The following is a 6657-nucleotide window of genomic DNA, read 5'->3' as shown; positions in this document are numbered from 1 at the left end:
AAAATCATGAAAGATCAGTTCCATGATTAGTTCATTCTGACCACAACCACATACCCAATTAATAGGGTGTCTACACTTACTTATGTTATTTCAAGTTTTTTACTTTCTCCCTCTGAAATGTCACATTTGTTTTTGTGTTTTACATTAAAGTTGCAAATCTTTAGCTATTTTTTTTTGTGTGTTTTTTTGCATCTAAAAAACAGCTTTTTTTAAAGGCCAAAAAATACATTTCTGTCATTAATCACTCACCCTCATGTCGTTGCAAACCTGTAAGACTTTCGTTCATCTTCAGAACACAAATGAAGATCTTTTTGACGAAAACTGAGATATTTCTGTCCCTCCACAGCAACACTTTTACGCTTCAAAAAGTTCATAAAGAGATTGTAAAACTAATCCATATGAATTGAATGGTTTAGTCCAAGTTAGACTCGATCGCTTTATATGACGAACAGATTGAATTTAGGCTTTTATTCACATTTATCACACATCAGCTGTGGTAAACAGAGTAAATAATGACAGAATTTTCATTCTTGGGTGAACTAACCCTTTAACAGGGATCTGCAGACTTTTTACATCCACAATGAGAGAAAATGAGATGGACACAGAATTTCTGAAATTAAAGAAAGTTATTTTGCATAATATTTTCTCATAATTCACTGACTCTAATACTGAACATTTATCTAAAACAAACAGTTTTATCGTGAACGCTTGTCTTTGCTGTGCTAAATGCAGCCTAAACGTGTCGTCTTATTTTCACCCTTTCATTTCTGTAACTGCAGGTCCTGAATGCTGAGCCATGAATCACTCGAAGATCCGCTGTGAAGATCCGCTGGGGTTTGAAGGATGTCTCATGACTCTTGACTGAGTCAGACATATACAGGCCTTGTGCAATTCTCAAAATACCTCAGGGCAGAGCCAAAGAAATTCTCATTCTGTGTTGTTTTCTTCATCCTGCTAATAAAAATGCAGTTACTGACATATTGGATGGCTTTTTTGGAGGTCATCCTGCCAGTCAACATCTTCCACCATCCTCCATAAAGCGACTCAGAGCCATCAGAACGAACAGTGATGGGCAATAAGAGCGTTTCCCTGAGGCGGTGACTCTGAACAACTGAACTAAACTGTTCCCTGCGTGAAATGTGAATTTTGATGCTCCTATTTTTGTCCATGTATTCTTCGTGCTGACTAGTCTACTGCACTGCTTGTATGAATCCTATCCACTGAATTCCAATCCGATTCGCATATGTTTTTATGTAACAAAACGAGTTCAGAACCACCACTATAATGTCACCGGACATTTTCTTGGTTGTTTTTGCCTTGACATATCTGAAAAGAAAGATTTTTTCTTTATGAGATTTTTTCTTTTTAGCAAATATAAGTAAATAAATAAAGTTTGGAAGACGTAAAACATACATAAACACAAGCATCATGGCACTGCGCATGTGTACAACGTATTCTTTATTTCAGATTGAGAAAATAGTCAGATTTGAGCCGAATCACTGCGTTTGGACCGAATGCAATGATTGGACGAACATATTTTGGTTCTGGGACTTCCATAGAAGATATATGTACTTTTTTTTTTTACATTTATACCACTTCTATTAATGATTGCTGTCAGGATGCGAAGAGAGCTTCAACCTGTATAACAAAAAGTGTTTATAAAACAAATTGCCTACCCTTTTTAGTGTAGCTAATAGTAAAATCCCTGAGGATAAAAGCACCTGCTAAATGACACAGCTCTTAAAAGTGTAATATAAAAATAACAGAACTATTAGGAACAATAATTTAAAAAAAATTACATCTGGAAAAAAAGGTACCATGCAAAACTCTCCGCCACAATGCCAAAAGTGTTCTTACTATAGGGCCTTATGTAGGCGGTTGCCAGGGGGTTGCTAGGGATTTCTTGGGTGGTTGCTAGATTATTTACTGGCCCAAATCAAAACATATTCCAGTAAAATCTATGGCCCATTTGCCCGTTTTATCATTCACCTGGAAAAAATATTTTATCAGTAATAATGAAATTCTTCCTCTAAGTAAAAGGCACTAAAGGGTGCTTTATGCTACTTATGGAGTAATATTTGCCCATGTAATACTGTAGGTGTTTTTTTGCAGATACGCATGATACATTAATATAGAACTCAAACTCATCTATATTACGTATTTTACACAGCCTCAGTTTTAATGTTTCTTGTTTCATTTTTTTTTCATGTCCATTCCTTTATTTTATCACTCACCTGCTCTTTCAATGACTTCCACATCCACGCTCTGTCCTCGAGCGGATCAGTCGAGTCTGGGTTTGGTTCTTGTAGTGTTTTCAGGGTCACTGTGAGCCACTGTGTGAAAGCAACAGTGTTTCAAATGTAATCGCATCTTTGAGTCTCTGTGCAGAAATGCTGTGGCGTAAATGTTCCTTCCAGGCCATCAAGCACCAACCAGCCTTGATCTTACATAAAAACACTTCCCATGGGAAAAATACATTCCTCTGAAAGCTATTTACATAAATAAATGCGGAGATAGAAAGGGTTGTAACGTCTGGCTTCTAGCAAGCACGATGATGAAGCTGCGAGGAGAATTCCAAGATGATAAACCTTTTATTAAACTAAACACACGCAGGCGATGATAAGAGCAAATATTAAAATATTTAATAAAAAAAAACACACTAAGTGTTAACAAGAACTGACCAGGAGCGACAGAAATATAGGGCTTAAATACACAGTGGAAACAAAGGAAACTAAACAAGAGACAGGTGGCAATAATGAGTAATTAAATTGGAAACCATGACGACTAACAAGGAATGAAGACACAGGCAATCAGGAAAAAGGGAAAAATCATACCAAAACACAACAGAAACAAACCTGACCCTAACAAAGTCGGATTTATATTTTTAGTTTCCTTTCCACAGTAATTTCCACTTGCTCTTATTTTTCTTTCCTTCCCATTTCCATATTTATTTCCATTTATTTCCCCCCCCTCTCTCCCCTCTCTCCCCTCTCTCTCTCTCTCTCTCTCTCTCTCTCTCTCTTCATTCCAAGGTTGGAACAGGGTCATGTGACCAGGAGAACCCATACAACTATACTATCTCCTGAGAAGCGCTGGGCAGAAATAGAGCACCTCCTTCATTCTCTCTCTCCCTCTCCTGTGCCACTACTGTCGTTACAAAGGGGATTTGTCTTCCCATTGGTTCTTCCTCTGTGGACGGACGCCCACCCTTTCATTTTCAATCCTTATCATGGGATCTTCCTCTGCATGCGGCGGGTCTGTGTGCATACAGTATGATTAATGTAACATTACATGTGTTTGTCTTCCATATCCGCAGGGCAAACCCAGCTCCATCCCTCTCTCACAGACCCACCTTCCCAATGCTGAACACTAGCAGGGATGGATGGGATGAGGTGTGTGATTCATTGAATGGGAGGGGAAAACGCTCTCTAGAGATCTGATCCAGATTCTCACGGTGACTTAATGTTTCCTCATGTTCAGAATGGCATACTACTATACACCTGCTGGATTAGCAGTATGTGTACTATGCACAGAATGCAAATTGTCAGTATTTATGGAATACTAGGATTACTTACTGAAAAGTGTGCAGCATACAACCAGATCACACTGTGTAGAAAAGTGTCTCTCACAATGCAACGCCTGTGAGTGAGACAAATGGAAACAAAATAAACAAATTTTTAAATTCATATATATGTTGAATTTGAATGAAAAATAATCAGTTTTTTGTTTTTTTTTGATAAGTGAATTCACTTTCATTTTAGTGATTCACAGCTATTTTATTTTTTTTATTTTTTTTGGATTCCAAACTATTGAGTCCAGACTATCAGTTTGTATTGTAATCAGTATTTTTGTGGAAACTGTGATTCTTTGATGATTAGAAAGTTCAAAAGAACAACATTTATTTAATATAGAAACCTTTTGTAACATTATAAATGTCTTTACTGTCACTTTTGATCAACTTAATGCATCCTTACTAAATAAAATTATTCATTTCTTTCAAAAAATCTAAATAATTCTAAAGTAAAATTTCAAAATAAAATTATTTTGAAAACAGTTATTTAAAACAGTACAATATCATTGATTATTATTGATAATTTTGATCAAATAATTGCAGCCTTGGTGAATCTTAAATATTCATGATTCATATAATATAAACCATTGTGTTCAATTTTAAAAAGAAAACATTTGACAAAAACTCCTGATATCATAGCCACTGGATCAGTATATTTGTCTGTGTCAGCCAATTTTGTGTCAGGTAATTAGTTTTGTGATCTTGTGTGCATTTTTATTTGGTTGTGGAATGTCAGGTTTGATTAGGTAAAAATAACAACTTGCAACTGTATAGTAGCACACTAAAATCCACTCGAAACACCTAAGGCATTGCGGTGGTGATTTTTCCACAAGCAAGCACAACTCTAGTTTATAGATCCATCTAAATGGATTTGGACAGCAATATGTGAACTTGGAAAACAAAGGATGTACTGTGTTGTTTTGGCACAACACATACATCTGTTTATTTGCAGTGGGATTATTACTCGACACACAAACTTTGAATGAACTCTCATGGTCTGTAAGTCTCTCCCGCCCTCTCTCTCTCTCTCTCTCTCTGTTTCTCTCTCTCTCTCTCTCTCTCTCTCTCTCTCTCTCTCTCTCTCTCTCTCTCTCTCTCTCTCTCTCTCTCTCTCTCTCTCTCTCTCTCTCTCTCTCTCTCTTCTTGTCCCAAAGTGGGTGTTGATGCTAAATTGAGGTTATTTCTCCTGCTCTTCACATGTCTGTAATTATCATGGTTGTTTTTAACTCTAATTTACCACTTGTCAGAAATTGTGTCCAAGACTCATTTCTTCTACCTCCTGAAATTGAGCACACAGTCATCCACACTCAATGCAACTGTTTTCAGGTCATATGCATGTTTATGATCAGTACACATCAAGGAATATTAACATTTTATGTTTCTGCATTTGGTTGTGTGAGTGTTTGCAGCGCGTTTATTTGGTTGCGTTGTGAGTATTTGCTGCATGTTTCTGTATTTAGTTGCATTGTGAGTATTTGCAGTGTGTTTCTGTATTTAGTTGCGTTGTGAGTATTTGCTGCATGTTTCTGTATTTAGTTGCGTTGTGAGTATTTGGAGAGCGTTTATGTATTTAGTTGTGTTGTGAGTATTTGCAGCGCATTTCTGTATTTAGTTGCATTGTTAGTATTGGGAGAGCGTTTATGTATTTAGTTGCGTTGTGAGTACTTACAGAGCGTTTCTGTATTTAGTTGCGTTGTGAGTATTTGGAGAGCGTTTATGTATTTAGTTGCATTGTGAGTATTTGTAGCGCGTTTCTGCAGTTGGTTGCATTGTGAGTATTTGCAGCATGTTTCTGTATTTGGTTGAGTTGTGAGTATTTGAAGCGCGTTTCTGTATTTAGTTGTGTTGTGAGTTTTTGGAGAGCGTTTCTGTATTTAGTTGCGTTGTGAGTATTTGGAGAGCGTTTATGTACTTAGTTGTGTTGTGAGTATTTGAAGCGTGTTTCTGTATTTGGTTGCGTTGTGAGTATTTGCAGGGTGTTTCTGTATTTGGTTGAGTTGTGAGTATTTGCAGGGTGTTTCTGTATTTGGTTGAGTTGTGAGTATTTGCAGCGCGTTTCTGTATTTAGTTGTGTTGTGAGTATTTGGAGAGCATTTCTGTATTTAGTTGCATTGTGAGTATTTGGAGAGCGTTTATGTATTTAGTTGTGTTGTGAGTATTTGAAGCGTGTTTCTGTATTTGGTTGCGTTTTGAGTATTTGCAGGGTGTTTCTGTATTTGGTTGAGTTGTGAGTATTTGCAGCGCATTTCTGTATTTAGTTGTGTTGTGAGTATTTGGAGAGCGTTTATGTATTTAGTTGTGTTGTGAGTATTTGAAGCGTGTTTCTGTATTTGGTTGCGTTGTGAGTATTTGAAGCGTGTTTCTGTATTTGGTTGAGTTGTGAGTATTTGCAGGGTGTTTTTGTATTTGGTTGAGTTGTGAGTATTTGCAGGGTGTTTCTGTATTTGGTTGAGTTGTGAGTATTTGCAGCACGTTTCTGTATTTAGTTGTGTTGTGAGTATTTGGAGAGCGTTTCTGTATTTAGTTGCGTTGTGAATTTGGAGAGCGTTTATGTATTTAGTTGTGTTGTGAGCATTTGCAGCGCGTTTCTGTATTTAGTTGTGTTGTGAGTATTTGGAGAGCGTTTATGTATTTAGTTGCGTTGTGGGTGCGTTTCTGTATTTAGTTGTGTTGTGAGTATTTGGAGAGCGTTTATGTATTTAGTTGTGTTGTGAGCATTTGCAGCGCGTTTCTGTATTTAGTTGTGTTGTGAGTATTTGGAGAGCGTTTATGTATTTAGTTGCGTTGTGGGTGCGTTTCTGTATTTAGTTGTGTTGTGAGTATTTGGAGAGCGTTTATGTATTTAGTTGCATTGTGAGTATTTGTAGTGCGTTTCTGTATTTGGCTGAGTTGTGAGTATTTGCAGCGCGTTTCTGTATTTAGTTGTGTTGTGAGTATTTGGAGAGCGTTTCTGTATTTAGTTGCGTTGTGAGTATTTGGAGAGCATTTATGTATTTAGTTGTGTTGTGAGTATTTGCAGCACGTTTCTGTATTTAGATGCGTTGTGAGTATTTGGAGAGCGTTTATGTATTTAGTTGCATTGTGAG

This window comes from Abramis brama (genome assembly GCF_963993115.1).
Source record: "Abramis brama genome assembly, chromosome: 7".
Taxonomy (NCBI): Eukaryota; Metazoa; Chordata; class Actinopteri; order Cypriniformes; family Leuciscidae; genus Abramis; species Abramis brama.
This window is presented reverse-complemented; position numbering follows the sequence as displayed.